Raw genomic sequence first — 14,803 nt, 5'->3', positions numbered from 1 at the left:
CTCGCCCCAGGAGGGAGACCAACACTGGAGACCAGGCTTCAACAGGTTCTCATACCAATTCCAATGTGTGCTGGGGGCGGGGGTGGGGACCCTCACACCAACGGCAATTCTTGGGGCACAAGCTGGGTGTCCTACAATTCAACTCAATTCTGACACTATCTACCCGGAGACGGCATCAGATCCCACAGATCAAGGTTCAGTCCTACAAGATGGCTGCGCTCCACACAGACGCTCCAGACACTGGTCACAAGCCCAGGTTACCGATCCTTCTGACTGGCTATAAATCAAGGGTTCCCAAGACCCCTTCCTTGGGTTCGATTAATTTGCTAGAGCAGCTCACAGAACTCAGAGCAACATTTTACTCGCTAGATGACTGGTTTATCAAAAGGTATAACCCAGGAACAGTCAGGTGGAAGAGATGCACAGGGCAAGGTACGGGGAAGTGGCGCCGAGCTCCCATGCTCTTTCCAGGTGCACCACCGTCCCTGCCTCTCCACATGTTCACCAGCCCAGAAGCTCTCTGACCTCCATCCTTTTGGGTTTTGTGGCTGCTTCACTATGCAGGCAGCGTTGATTAAATCATGGGCCATTGGCTATGGACTGGACCTCCAGCCCCTCTCCCCTCCCAGGAGGTGGAAGTGGGGGTGGGACTGAAAGCTCCGGCCCTCTCATCACATGGGTGGTTCCTCTGCTGACCAGCCCCCATCCCTAGTTGGTCTTTCCGATCATCATTTCATAACGTAACGAAGGACATCTTTATCCCTCTTCTCACTCAGGAAATTCCAAGGGTCTGAGGAGCTCTGTGCCAAGAACAGGGACAAAGACTAAATATATCTTTCTGATTATAAATCACAACCCCACAGGGGTCCTCCTTGCCAAACTCGCCCTTTCACCTCCAGCCTCGGGGGAGGAAAAGGTCAAATCTGCGCATCCCTTCTGCCAACATCTGAGCCTCCGTCCCCGACTCTGGTGAGAACACACACGCCGTCCCGACTCTGGTGAGAACACACACGCCGTCCCTCAAGAGCAAACAAGAGCCTTCAGACCTGGAGAAGCCTAACTCCAACTTTGGAGACAGGTTTTCCTCCAACCCTGCAGGGGCATGTTCAGCTAACACGCACCGTTTGCATTAGGTTCTCTTTAGAATACTTAACAGCTCCGTCTGCAGCTTTGAGCATCCGGTCTTCGAGCCTCCCCAAGAACCGAAGACAGCTATTTTTTCCTGTTTCCGGCTTACCAAGTGCTCACACCCAGAATCAAGGGATGGTCTTTCTCAGAGGGAAACTCCAGTCTCCTTTCCAGAAAGCAGAAAATGCATATAACGTATTAAATGAGAGTTTTCCAAGCTTTGAAAGAAAATGTGCAAGTTGACTCTACTCCAGGAACCCTATTAAATTTGCATTTATATTTTTCATTTATTCAACCACATTTACTGAGTACCTACTACGTGCCAGACATTCTCGTGGGTGCTGGGGACACCAGGGTGGACAACACAAGCCAAGACTGTCTAAGGATTACATTCTAGCGCACATATGCATAGAAAAAGCCTAAAAAATATGTTTTAAAGGGATAAGGGTTATCCAGAGGATTGTGATAACAGCAGATCTTTACTTTTTTACGTTTTGCATTGTTTGAAATTTTTCCATTGGGAAAAAAAAATCATGGTTTAGAAGAATATTTACAGTTGTGGACGTATGCTCACAGTACATTGCCACCTGAGAAGAAGTGACTACAGAAGGATTTGCCAAGTATGCCATTTTTGGTAAATTTTTATATATACTGTGTGTGCATGTGTGTTGCTAGCGTGGTTTTTGACTGGAGGAATTTGCTATTTAATTTCCTTTTTGCCCTTCTGGGTTTTCCAAGTGTTATGCATGGAATATATGTGTGTATGAGGACACACAACTTTTATAAATAGGGGAAAAAGTGTTATTTAATAACTGGAACTGCTACCTAACCCTAAATTCTTCTATCTGTTGGTCTATCTGAATATCTGCCATGTCTCCATCAGAGCCACTCATTTGATTAAACATCGTGTTCACAGAGGCTCCTGGTAAAATACTTAGAAGGAATAGCACATGGGTCTCTCGTCACCTGTGAAATGGAATCGTGAAGAAAATCCAGAAATGAACTGTCTCTTTAGAGAGCACAGCGTGTCCCCAGCTCAGTAAGACTCAGACAGATGGGGAAGGTGATGGGGGAAGTCGAGACTAGCGTGGGGTTCCAGTGGCCAATGAGAGCTCTCTGCTCTGAAGGCGGGAAGGAGGCAACTAGATGAGAGGTGACAAAGGGAAGACCCCCATCCATGCCCTCCACCCACCCCCGCCCTCTCAACACCTGACAGTTCTTCTGGAGGTGAGGCCAGAGCTATGAACAGCCTACTGGCTGAAAGGAAAAGGAACGCTGTTTGGAAGAAGTTTCATCAGAGTGAACAGCTCTGCCCAAGCTTCAGAAGCTCCATCTGGGGTGACGTCACCCTCCCCTGTCCCCGCTGCCAGAGCTGAACGTCACAGCAGCGGCCGAAGGACTCGCTCACCCAGCTCTCTCTCACTGTGGGGGCAGAACTGTCGACCCGGAGGACAGAGGATGGTTACCTGAGGAAACTCGAGGACCCCTGCAGCTAGATCTTCAAGCTCTCAGCTAGAACATGAGCCGCTACCTGGACCTGCTGGAGCAGGACGTGTTTAGCTGGGACCTGGATGAGTGCGGTGGGGGGACTATTTTATATTCAATACAGACCTCCAGTGACGAGTTAGTCATTAATTACTGACTGTCTCAAGGCTCCTGTCTCAGTAACTTTTACAAACCATCCAAGAAAGGAGATAGTGAGCTAAAAATTTTGTTCTTCCCCTTTCAACCATGTATCCCAAATGTTTTTCAAATACTTACCAGGGACCAGGGACCGGGGCTCAGATACAAAATTCCCACGAGCTTTAACATGTCTGAGAACATCTGGAACTTCTAAAAACATGTATTAGATTTTTTAATGATGATAGAAATACATACTCCTTGGGATATGCTAAAAGTTTAAAGAAAAAGTCAATAATCTCCCTCATTCCATTATCCAAGCCCATTCCCGGGACATCACCAATGTCAATGGATTATTGTAGAGCTCCCTTCTCTACACCTTTCTTCCTCACAAATAAGAAAAAACGGATCACACTATACACATGATTCTACAACTCACCTTCCACCAGGGCAACAGGAAGACTGAGTTTGTCCTTTTTCATAGCTGCATTGTATTCCATAGTGCAGGTGGGCTATCATTTTGTATCATTTTGTATTTGACAAGACCCAGACTGATAGGATGTCTCCAGATGTGGAGAAGATTCATTAAATATCCTTGGACATAATCAGGCTTTCATGGACTCTAAAGAAAAGGTTCCCCAGGTGGGACTGCTGGGTCTAACAGTGACAGAGGTCCCTCAATGCCCCAGCTCATGGGAAGTTCCTGGTGACTCCGGCCAGTCTCCCCTGCTTGGGGAACAAGATTCTCCTTCTCTGCATCTCCCCACAAGGCGTCCATGCCCCTTACCCTCTCTTCAGGGGGCTGGAGAGTTGCCAGGATGGTTATGTGGCAAATTATTCACAAATGATGGGTCGAAGGTTAGTCTCCCCAGGACTTCTCACTACTCAGTCCCTGGCCCTCCTGGCCCTGGGGATCATGCTGGAAGCCCTCCCCATATGGCCTCCAGGCAGTCCTTTCTGCTTGGGAAAGCCCTCAGAATCATCCTCTTCTTTTCCCAGTCTCCTCCTCAATTCTTCGAGACTGGGGATAAAGACTAGGCAGATGCAAAATGCAGAATGCAGAATGTGGATACACAATGCATCTGCATATCTTCGCCCATCGCTCCATCTTGGTACCATCTGACAGAGGAGGAGTGTCCTCAGAACCACAGTGAGGGAGCACAGGTGAGGAAGGGCCAGCCAGCAGAGAGATGAACACTTCCTGACATAATCCTGCCACACCACGTACTTCTATTTTACTACTTTCTACACCCTGCAAGTTCACGGAGCCTGAATGCAAGTTAGCTCAAAGCCTCCCTCCTGCTACGACATGACGATCATGGATATTCCACAGTGATGATGCTGGGGCTGGGGGCGCGGAGGCTGTCAGTCAGCATCACTCAACACGTCGGTAACAGAGACGAGGTGACGACCCAGATCTCTGACATCACTTTGCTCTAGTCTCCATCACAGCCCGTTCCTCCTGCCCTCCCAGGAATCCGAGGCTTGATTATATTAATCATCATAGGAAGGTTAATACTAAAATAGAATAGGACCCAAATTAAAACAGACAAGTTCAAATCTGTCACCCTTACCCCCATCCAATCATCTGGTCTGCAAGTCTTGTGGGCTCACGTTGGAAATCCAGCTCTTCCTTTCCCCTGAGGCCACCTCAGCCCAAGGACCAGGATTTTGGCGGCCGCCTCCTCCCCGTCCTCCCAGCTTTCACCCTTGCTCCTCCACAGGCCATTGGCAACAGCAGCCAGAGTCCTCTCTTTAAAATATAAATTCGATCGCGTGTCTCTCCCCAGCTTGGAGCCTCCAGCGAATGACTTCTGGCTGCACCTAAAATAGAACTTCCACCCCTCAGCCTGGTCTACGAGGCAGGACGTGATCTGTCTGCACTTCAGACCTCGTCCCCTGCAGCTGTCCCCTCACCAGCCCTGTCCTTCTTTCTGTTGCTGGAAAAACCCCAGCTCTCCCCTACCCCACCCCGTGGTCTTTGCCCCTGCAGTTCCCTCTCTCTGGAATACTCAGCCCCCAGGTGTCTGCACAGCTGGCTCCTTCTCCCCCTGCAGGTCTCAGCTCAGATGCCACCTCCTCCGAGAGGTCCTCCCTAAGTCCATCTAAAATCCCCTGGTCACTCCCATCTCCACAGCTGGGTTCCTCTTTCAAAGTGTTTACCACCACCCGAAAATATTGTGCTCACCCGTCTGTTTATTTGTCCATTGTCTGTCTTCCCAGACCATGATACAAACACTCCCGGGGCCCACTTTGTCTACTAGGTCGACTTTGTTCAAGTACCTAGTACATGGTAAATGCTCAATAAATATCTGAGAAGAAGGGAGTGGGGCAGGAGGGAGGAAGAAAGAGAAAGGGAGGCCTGTGGGGATCCTCAAGGTCACATCCATGCCACGACCCCAAACTCTCAACTAAGAGTCAGCCAACCAAGCAAGCCAGCGGGTCCTGGGCCATCCCAGCCCTCCATCCCCATCACCACGGGGGACGGTGCTTGTCGCCTGGCACGGGCCCCCAGTGAGTCTCGTCACGGCATACTCAGAACAGCCAGAGCTCTAATGAGGTGGGTGAGGACTCAGCAGCCATCATTGTGAATTTTTCTCTTTAAGTCAGGTTTGTGGCTCTTACCTGACTCTCATTATGTGGCATTTTAATAAGTCTGAGAAAAAGAGCCAACTCCTAAAGAATTCTGTCTCCCGGGGCCTGGCCCTCTGCTAAAATGCTACACGTGTCGCATACCCATTTCCGCCCTGTAAGGGACGTCCTATTATCATCCCCATTTTAGACATGGGGAGCCCAAGGCTCAGGGTGCCCCAGGTCACAGAGCTGCTCAGCGGCGGAGCTGAGATTCAGACCCGGGCAGGCTGGGGGCCACGTCTGAGCTTTCCCTGCACAGGATTCCTGCTGGAGCTGGAAATGCCATGGGGTGAGTGAAGACTCCAAAAACTCTACCAGCTGGTAATTTCTGCCCTAATTTTCTTGACTCCAGTAGTCCTGGAGTATACAGATGGCCTTGTCACACACTCGGTGGTCCACACTGAGCTTGGGAGAGGGTCAGTCCTGCCCAGAGATACCCCTGCCTTACTCTGCAAGGAGCAGGGGCCCAGGTCAAACCAACCATGGCCAATTCCCCAAAATCCCACTTTCTCCCTCAGGCAGGGAGAAAGCAATATTGATTCTGCAGGCTTCCAGGATGGTAAATTTGTCCCCGTCAGGCAGGCTCTGCCGGCTACGGAGAAAACAAACCACTCCACACCTAAATCTAGTAAAACTGGGAGAGGAGGCAGGAGGATTGCTGCCGGGAGGGGGCAGGGCCCCAGAGAGATTTACGAGGCACCAGCGGGAGAGAAAGAGGTGTTGCTGAGCCCATTCTTCTGCCAACCCCAGATTTATACACTCCAGGCCTGGTTCACTGTCCCCACAGGAACTCAGGGACCTCTCAGCCTCTTCTCCTTGCCTCGGGGAGGTTAATCACACAGAGAGGAGGTGAGTGTGGGTGTATTGTTGTGGGTGTGGGTGTGCCTGTGTGCGCTTGGATGTGTGTGCGAACTGTGTGTCAGCCTCAGTGTGTTTGTGTGTCTTTGTGTACGCATGATTTTGTGTTTCTGTCTTTGGCTACATCTTCTGAATATATGGTATCTCTTTCAAATAGTCTTCTGCGAGTTTGCTACATGGTCCACGTTCCTTCCCCTACAGAACCTCATAAGCGTCATCTTCCCATCCTAAATGTCAAGACACCTTCTCCCCCTGCTGACCACAGAGCAGATCTTGGAGGTAATCTTGGATTATATTCAGGGCTAAAGGAAAATCTGTGATTATGATATGCTAAGAAAATACAATGGGTGGTCCCAAGCCCCTAGCTGGTGAGTACTCTCCTCTTTCCTTCCTGCAAGTCGGTTCTTATTTAGAGCAAAGATTATTAAATTCTGTGTCTGTAGTCACTTTTTTTTTTTTGCAAACTGTGCAGCCCTTTGTTTCTCTCCTCCCCTGCCTTCATGACCCTGAAGCTACACGGTGAGATGGGAGCACCACGAAAATCAAAGCAGCCTGAGTCTTGAGTCATTGTGTGGAGGACCACCACCCTAGAGGGTCGCTGACCCTCATCAGAATTTGTGTAGGAGAAAAAAAGCTTTGTTGTGTCAAGCCACAGAAATTTCTGGGCTTGCTTGTTACTGTAGCATTAGTGAGCTTACCCTGACTAATACAACACCTATGTCATCCTATACAGCCCTGCTGATAGACACAAAAACACTTTGGGATATGTTGGACTTGACTGTTATTAAGGTCCTGTTCATCTCTGATGCTTGAAGATCCTAACCTCTTATGATGGCATGACCTTAATTCTTTCCCCAGATCACACCACTGGCATCTTTGCAAAGATGAAATCTCATCCTGACGTCACCATTCAACCCACTGGAGCATGAGGAGACAAGTCTAAAGGTGCCGCCAGGCCCTCCCAGAATGGAACAGCATGAAGCTGAGGGTTTTGCTGTAACTCTGAGGGTTCTATATTTACCTGCCTCCTCAGGACTCAGCCAAGTGCATGTCACCCGGTGCTGGGCAGCTATTGAGAAAGGAACCCAACTCTCCAGACGCCTTTCTATGATCCAAAGCCCTCCTGACTAAGGAAACTACTTTAAAATTAACCACAGTAGGGCCCCAGGAGTGCCCTTTGGCTCCAAGCAAATTGGGTGCCTCGAGGGGTCTGTCCTGGCTCTTGGGCAGTTGAACTGGATGGTCACATCCAACGGGAGTGTCAGTGACAGGGGTTCAAATCCCAGCTGTGGCGTTTCCTAGCAGTGTGACTTTTGACAAGTTACTTAGCCTCTCTGGGTCTCAAGTTCATCATCTGTAAAATGTGCATGATAACAGTACCTAGCATGGGGTTGTCCTGAGGATATACAGAACATGACACTACTTCTCCAAGGTTATGTGCATAAGAGCAGCCCTTCACATAAGCAGAATGAGGAAATGCACCTGTATTCAAGAATTATTTTCTTTCCTAATCTGGCAAAGAGTCAGCTCTTCTTCTCTGGAGTTGCTGGTTTGGGTTAGGATGCTGCCTCCAGAAATAAACTTGACCTGAGAGAACAGCCCTTCGATTCACTAAGTCTCTAGCTGAGATTGGCTTCTCGGGTGTATCATTGTTGTCAGGGATGGGAGGGAATGGAACAGGACACCAGTAGATTTGGAGGAGGAGGAGAGTCAGTGCTTGAGCACTACTGGAAAGGTCCTGGTCAAGTGACAGAAATCCCAAGCACTACAGAGACAGCAGAAAAGTAGTGTATGAACCACTTGTCCATCAAAGTCCCCGTTTCATCCTGAGTAAAATCCATAGGATATATAAAGGCTCTAAAGTGGCTGCCACAAATTTTAAAGTGTGGTGGACTTGTCAGATGTTGTCATTGCTATTTCCATTATCATTGTTAGGTACCCTTCTTTCCATGAAAGCCTTTACAAAAGCACCTCCTCCCTCAGAGCTCCGCTCAACTTCTCCTTCCTGGAGCCCCAGACTATGTGGCTAGATGACTCCAAAACCACCACTCTCCAATTTTAGGACTCTCCTGGAATCACTGTTTGTTTTCCAAGAGGGTGGCTTTTAATTCCTCTGTAGGCGAGAGCCTGGCTTTCATTCCCTCTCTCCGCTGTCATGGAAACCAGCGCGCTGGCAACTTGGCGTGGAAACAAGAACACGGTTTTCTTCTTTTACTAAGCAGAGAAAAGGCTGGGACGATTTCAAGGCAGGAGGAGGAGACCTTACAGTTGATTTGGTCTCCAAGATGCCAACAGGGGACATCACTGGAGAGCCCCTGGAATTGACTTCAGGACCACGAAAAGCTCCCTATGGAGTTAAACGTTGAGCAAGGAGGCCACACAACATCCTCGGCTCCTACAGAAGTCGGAGCGTTAAAGATGGAGACGGTGCTGTGTTGAAGAGTGCCGGAACCACAGAGAGGAAATTCCAAGCATCATTTCATTACAGTGCCTCAAAGTGTGCTCCGAGGGCCTGCATCAGAATCACCTGGAGCACCATTCTTCCCAAGATCTGAATCAGTCTCTACAGGGCAGAACCCTGAATTGTGTATTTTAACACATTGCCCCAAATAATTCTAACACACATTAAGGCTTGAGGCTAAAGGATCTACTGCCACACTTACATTTTTCAGTGAGAAAAGGGGCTAGTAGAGGCGAAGTATATTTCCCAAGTTTAAACAGCAAGTTGGAACCAGAACCCACATCTTCCAACTCCAAGATTTGTCTAAACCACCCAACACTGCTCTGGGTCCTACCTCAAAACCCCACCCTAAGGACGTGTGCTGGTGGCCCTGGAAAGTAAATGAGACAATCACGCTGCAGGTCATCTCTCTGAGAGTTCTCTTCTATGATGCAAGTTGTTCCTAGGAGATGCAAATCATCTTACCACTATCTTCACCTCCCTGGAACCTAACACACACAGTGATACTCAATATATGTTGGCTAATTAACTCATCAATTCATGTACTAATGAATGAACGAACCAGTGCTGCTCAACAGCAGAGGACAATGTCTCTTGATGGAGCTATAAGAAAAACTCACATTTATTGAGCAAGCACCATACGCCATTACAGAGCTAAGAAACTGACATTCATTGGCTCATTGAGTTTGCATAACAATCCAATGAGATAGAAACCATTATCATTCCCAATTCAAAGATGAAGAAATGCAAAGTAGAGAGGTCTAGTAATTTACCCAAAGGGCACAAAGCTAGCATGGCAGAGCTGGGATTCAAACCCAGGTGTGCTGAATCCAAAGGCTGAGTTCCAAGCCACATTTCTGGACACACCAGGAAAAGGCACTGGTCCTTGTGAAGGGCCTCTGTGCACCGGGAAGGAGGTTAAACCAAAGGACATTCAGACCCCTGTGATTTGTGTGGTCGCTAGCCAGAGCCCCTGCTGGGAGATTACCAAAAAGTTCATTCATTCATTCATTCATGTCTTTATTCTGCAAAGATCTGTTGGCCACTTAGTATGTGCCAGGCTCTATTCTAGATACTGGGTTATGGTAGTGAACAAGATGGACAAGGTCCCTGCTCCAGTTGAGGGAGACAGTCAACAAACAATGAACTAACATATAAGTGTTAGAATATTAGGTAGCGATGAGTGCTGAGAAGAATACAGCACGGTAAGGAGATGGAGAGCAATAAGACCTGTTAGCAAATAGCGAAGAGAGGCGCTGACACTCAGCGGCTGTGCCTGCAAGAATCCCAAACCACTGGCTGAAAAATAACATCGGGCAACCCACTGTTTGGCATCAAAACTACCAAACCCTCTGAGTGATTTTCTCCGCTGGACTGATCTTCTGTTGTCTTATTTTTTTCTGTTTTAACAGAATTGTCCATGGATGGATAGAAATAGAAGCTGAGAGCCGGAGGCTGTGACGGATGCTCCATTCCCTGGCCCAGCCTGGGTCTTTCTTCTGGTTAAGACAGCTCTGCTGTGAACAGGGAGGACTGGCAGGAACGCCTGCTCAGCTCTCCGAAATAAGAACAGAGGCCTGTCCGTGGATGACTGCATTAGTTGGGACTCTCGGGATGCAGGTAACAGAAGCCTGCTAAATCTAACATTAGGAATGAAAGGAGACTTGAGTGTCAGGATATAGAATTGTTTCAAGGCACCCAGGACAGGGACGTGCCAGGACTCAGGAGAGACCTGAACGAGCGGGCAGCAGGCCCTCAGGATGCCTGCTTCCTCTCCACATCTCCCCCTCAGCCTGTTTCTCTCTCTGCGCATGGCTGCCCAGTTTATGTGACAGAAGACAAGACACCTACTGCTGCCTACAGCTCCTGAATTTTATAGTTTTGCTCAACAGCATCCGTCTAACGCTGGACGTTCTTAATCCCAATCTCAAATGCCCGGGGAAGAGGCTGTCATGGGCCCTTCTAGGGTTACGGCCTCCCTCTCTGGCCAATCACCTCTGGTCTAGGGACAGTAGAATTTCATTGAACAAATATGGCCCCTGGTACACAACCCAGAGACTCTGTGCATCAGAGGGGTGGTGGGGAGTAGTTTTCAGGAAAAAGGGGAGCAGTGTGAGCTATGCCGAATCTCATAAACTTGCCTTGACAGTGATACATCCTGGACCCTCAAAACATAGAGAATGCATACCCTAAGGGCTTAGCAATTTGGTGAGGGGAGAACTTGGAACCCATCCCACGTAGCAGCCAGTGATGGGGGTGAGAGAGTTAAGTCAAAGCCCTGAACTCTGAAAAGCACCCAACTGCACTCAGTAGTCATTGACTTGGCCCCCCCTAAAGCTCTGAGGCAAAATTATAGATCATCATTTTAATTGAGTGAAATTGGCTACACATTAATATTCATGATTATTAGAGCAGCTAATTTTCCTCTTTATAGAAAGTGAGTGGGGGACATTTCAGCTGCTCCTTACTGTTCCTCCCTCGGAGTTCTGCGGAGGAGGTGAAAGAGAACAAAAGAGACGGTACTCAGAACCAGCCATCAACTGCTGAACGGTGGGTAATTATTCAGGACTTTTAATTGCTTTGACCTCTTAGAGGGGCCTGGGGAGATGCATCTTATGCATATCAAAAAACACACGCACCCATGAGCCTCTGCGATTGGCTCCTTTGGTTTGATAAAAACAGATTATCTAAATGAGTGAAGCAGCCCACCAATTCCACGGCCCCACCAACCTGCCAAGGACGATAACAACAACAATAACAAAAATAATTTCCATCAGAGCCTGACAGGATGAGGAGGGTACAGCCGAGACGGGCTAAGAGAGCACAGGCAGGGTGACAAGGGAGCCCATGCAAAGCAGAGGTGGCAGATAATGGGAGAATTGTTTCCTTGATCAAACAATTGAATATATCGAGTTGAATGGCGGCCAGATTTCTTACCATCAGAAATGGGAGTGACAAATACGGAAAGGGGGAAAACCAGGAGGAACTCTGTGGTGATGGATTAGAATATGAGATATCAATGTGACGTTATGGTTTTCAAAATGGAGGAAAAAAATCTAGAAATAAATATAAATGTAAGCAAGTGTATATGTGTCTATACACACAAATCCCCAGCTTTATCCACTGAGGGGCCCACAGAGCTGTGACACCCCGAGAGCAATAAACACACTAACACCAAGATCTTTATTTCTAGATATTCTCCAGTAAATGGAATCAGGGCTCCTCTGAGAAATGGTTGACTCCAGGGCTGGCTCAGGCAAAGTACAAGATGAGCCTGGAACATCTTGTTATGCCAGAAAGCAAACAAGTGTCAAAGTGATATGGAGGTCATATCAAGAGACACAGAGGGGCTGGCCCGGTGGCACAGCAGTTCAGTTCTCACGTGCCACTTCTCGGCGGCCCAGGGTTCGCCCGTTTGGATCCCAGGTGCGGATATGGCACACTTGGCAAAAGCCATGCTGTGGTAGGCATCCCACATATAAAGTAGAGGAAGATGGGCAGGGATGTTAGCTCAGGGCCAGTCTTCCTCAGCAAAAAGAGGAGGATTGGCAGTAGTTAGCTCAGGGCTAATCTTCCTGAAAAAAAAAAAAGAGAGAGAGAGAGACACAGAAAGCAGCTTGAAGGGGCTCTCCCTGGCCAAAAATGAGACGATTTGAGCATCAAAATAAATGATGACAGAAACAGATTGTAACCCACTAAATAAAATAGCAAAGACTGAGTTCATACTGATAGAAATAAGTGAAGGAATCAAGTAAATGTTTGATGATGATATTTACATAGTTTCAAAGAAACTTCCCACAAAAATACTAACAACAAAGAGGAACAGAGAAACTTCACAGTAGATAAGCTTGGCAGAAACCACCGTAGTCACACGACCAAAGTGGACATTACCAGTAACAGGACAAATGGAAATCGCGTGCCCCCTGGCGGGATTCAGGGAGGACACAGCGTCGCTCCTGTGCTGTTCCCACCAAAGCTGCATGACCCGAATCTAATCGCGAGGGAACATCAGACAAACCCAAACTGAGGGACACTCTACAAAGTGACAGGCCCTCCTTTTGTCCTCTTCAAAAGTGTCCTGGTCATGAGAGTCAAAGAAAGACTGAGGAATGTCCCAGACTGAAGGAGACTCAAGACACAGGACAACTACACGCAACGGGCGGTCCTGAACTGGACCTTTCACTACAAAGGACACTGTTGGGATAAATGGCAGACCTTGAATGGGTCTGAGGATTAGAAAGTAGCAACATATTGGGGTTAATGTGTGGATCCTAATGGTTTTCTTGTGATTATCCGGGGGCCTTCCTGTTTCAAGGAAATAGATTCTACTGTATTCGGGGGTGATGGAGCATCAGGTTGGCAACTTTCTTCCAAATGGCTCAGGAGAAAAGCTAGTTATATTAAACTTTCAACTTTTCTATAATAATAGTAACTGCTAACTTGAGTGCCTACTGTGTACTTTTCATGACTCTGTTTATATCTTACAAATAACCTTACAAACTATTTCTACTTTATTCCCATATGAGGAAACCGAGGTTCAAAGAAGTTAAGTACCGTGCACAAGACTGTTACTTCTTTTCTTCTACAAGTATTTATCGCGTGTCTGGAGACTGTGCCAGGCACTGGGCGTAGAGTGAGGAGGAAAACAAGCATGCCCTACCTTCAAGAGGCTCCCAGTCTAGGAGGGGCTCATGGCAACAACCAGGGAAGGGAACGAAGAGACAGACAGTTCTGGGTGATGACAAGGGCCATGAAGGTCCAGACAAGAGCCTGGGAAGGAAGGCAATGTTGGGGAGCGAGCGACGAGCCACCTCACGTGGGCCTTTGCAGGACTTAGCAGCATTTGGATTTGTTCTAAATCAACGGGAAATCATGGACATGATTTACGCAGGGGGGTGGCATGATCTGGTTTATATTTTAAAGGAACTCCTTAACTGCGGAGAGAGATTAGATGGAGCAAGAAGAGAAAATGTGGGGGCCTGAGAGCTAGCAAGTGGCAGAGCCAGTGTCCCCCGACCCCGAGATCTGTCTAGCCTCACTCTCTTGTCACTTGTAGCAGGCCCTCTGGGTGGCCTCCCATGTCCCTCCACACCCTCCATGTCTGCACACCCTGGCCAACTTCCTACAGCCGTGGCAGCTCCCACATCCCCTGCCATGGCTGCCCCTGGCAAGTCGGGAGCACCTGCAATTAATGCTGCCTATGCCCACAGGAGAGCATCCGTGAACTGATGACTCGTCAGAGTTAGGGGATAAACACCACGGCTCCCTAGCTCAAGAAAGATCTAGCAAAATGAGCCACTTCATAGCAGCCTCAGGCCGACCGTGTCACGTAGAGGTTAAAGATGGCGGCTTGGGAATTCAACGGGATCTGGGTTCTGACCCCAGTTCTGCCACGTAGTGGGAAACAGAGGTGACGGGCATAGAGGCTCCTTAAGCTGCAGCCAGTAAAGACCCCTCTCTTTTTCCTGTTTGTGTATCTTCCATTTTAGGTCTTTCTGATGGCTGTCACCAGCACTGTCCTACAGAACTTTCTGCAATGACGGAAGCGTCCTCTATCTATGCAGCCCAGGACGGTAGCCACTGGACACACGTGGCAAATGAGAACTTAAAGTATGGCTAGTGTAGCTGAGGGACTGAATTTTTCGCTTTATTTAATTTGAATTAATTTGAATATAAAGAGCCACACTAGCAGTTACCACACTGCACAGCACAGATCTACCCCCTGCGATGGACGCTAGGACATATCCCACGGGAACAGACACCCTCACCCAGCTCTGGGCTCTCCGGAGAAAGGCACCCAGTGGGAGAGGCACCCACACACCCAAAGCTGACCTGACCTTGGCCACATGACCCTTGCCCTCTGATCGCCAGGATCATCTGTAGGGCTTCCCTCTCTTTGGTCAGCCTAAACAGCACTTTTTCGTCGCAAAGATGCACAAATCATTTTCATGAGAACATACAGTGTTAACTTGCATCTGTCGCTTCCTTGTCTCCTGACACAATTCTCCCTCTAATGAGATTTTCCCCAGCTACCCCACTTTACGGCAGCTTTTCTAAAAAACCATCTTCTGATTGAGCCATGACTTACGCCAGGCATGGGGG

Source organism: Equus quagga, chromosome 15 (assembly GCF_021613505.1).
Source record: "Equus quagga isolate Etosha38 chromosome 15, UCLA_HA_Equagga_1.0, whole genome shotgun sequence".
NCBI lineage: Eukaryota > Metazoa > Chordata > Mammalia > Perissodactyla > Equidae > Equus > Equus quagga.
Note: the sequence above shows the minus strand (reverse complement) of the source record.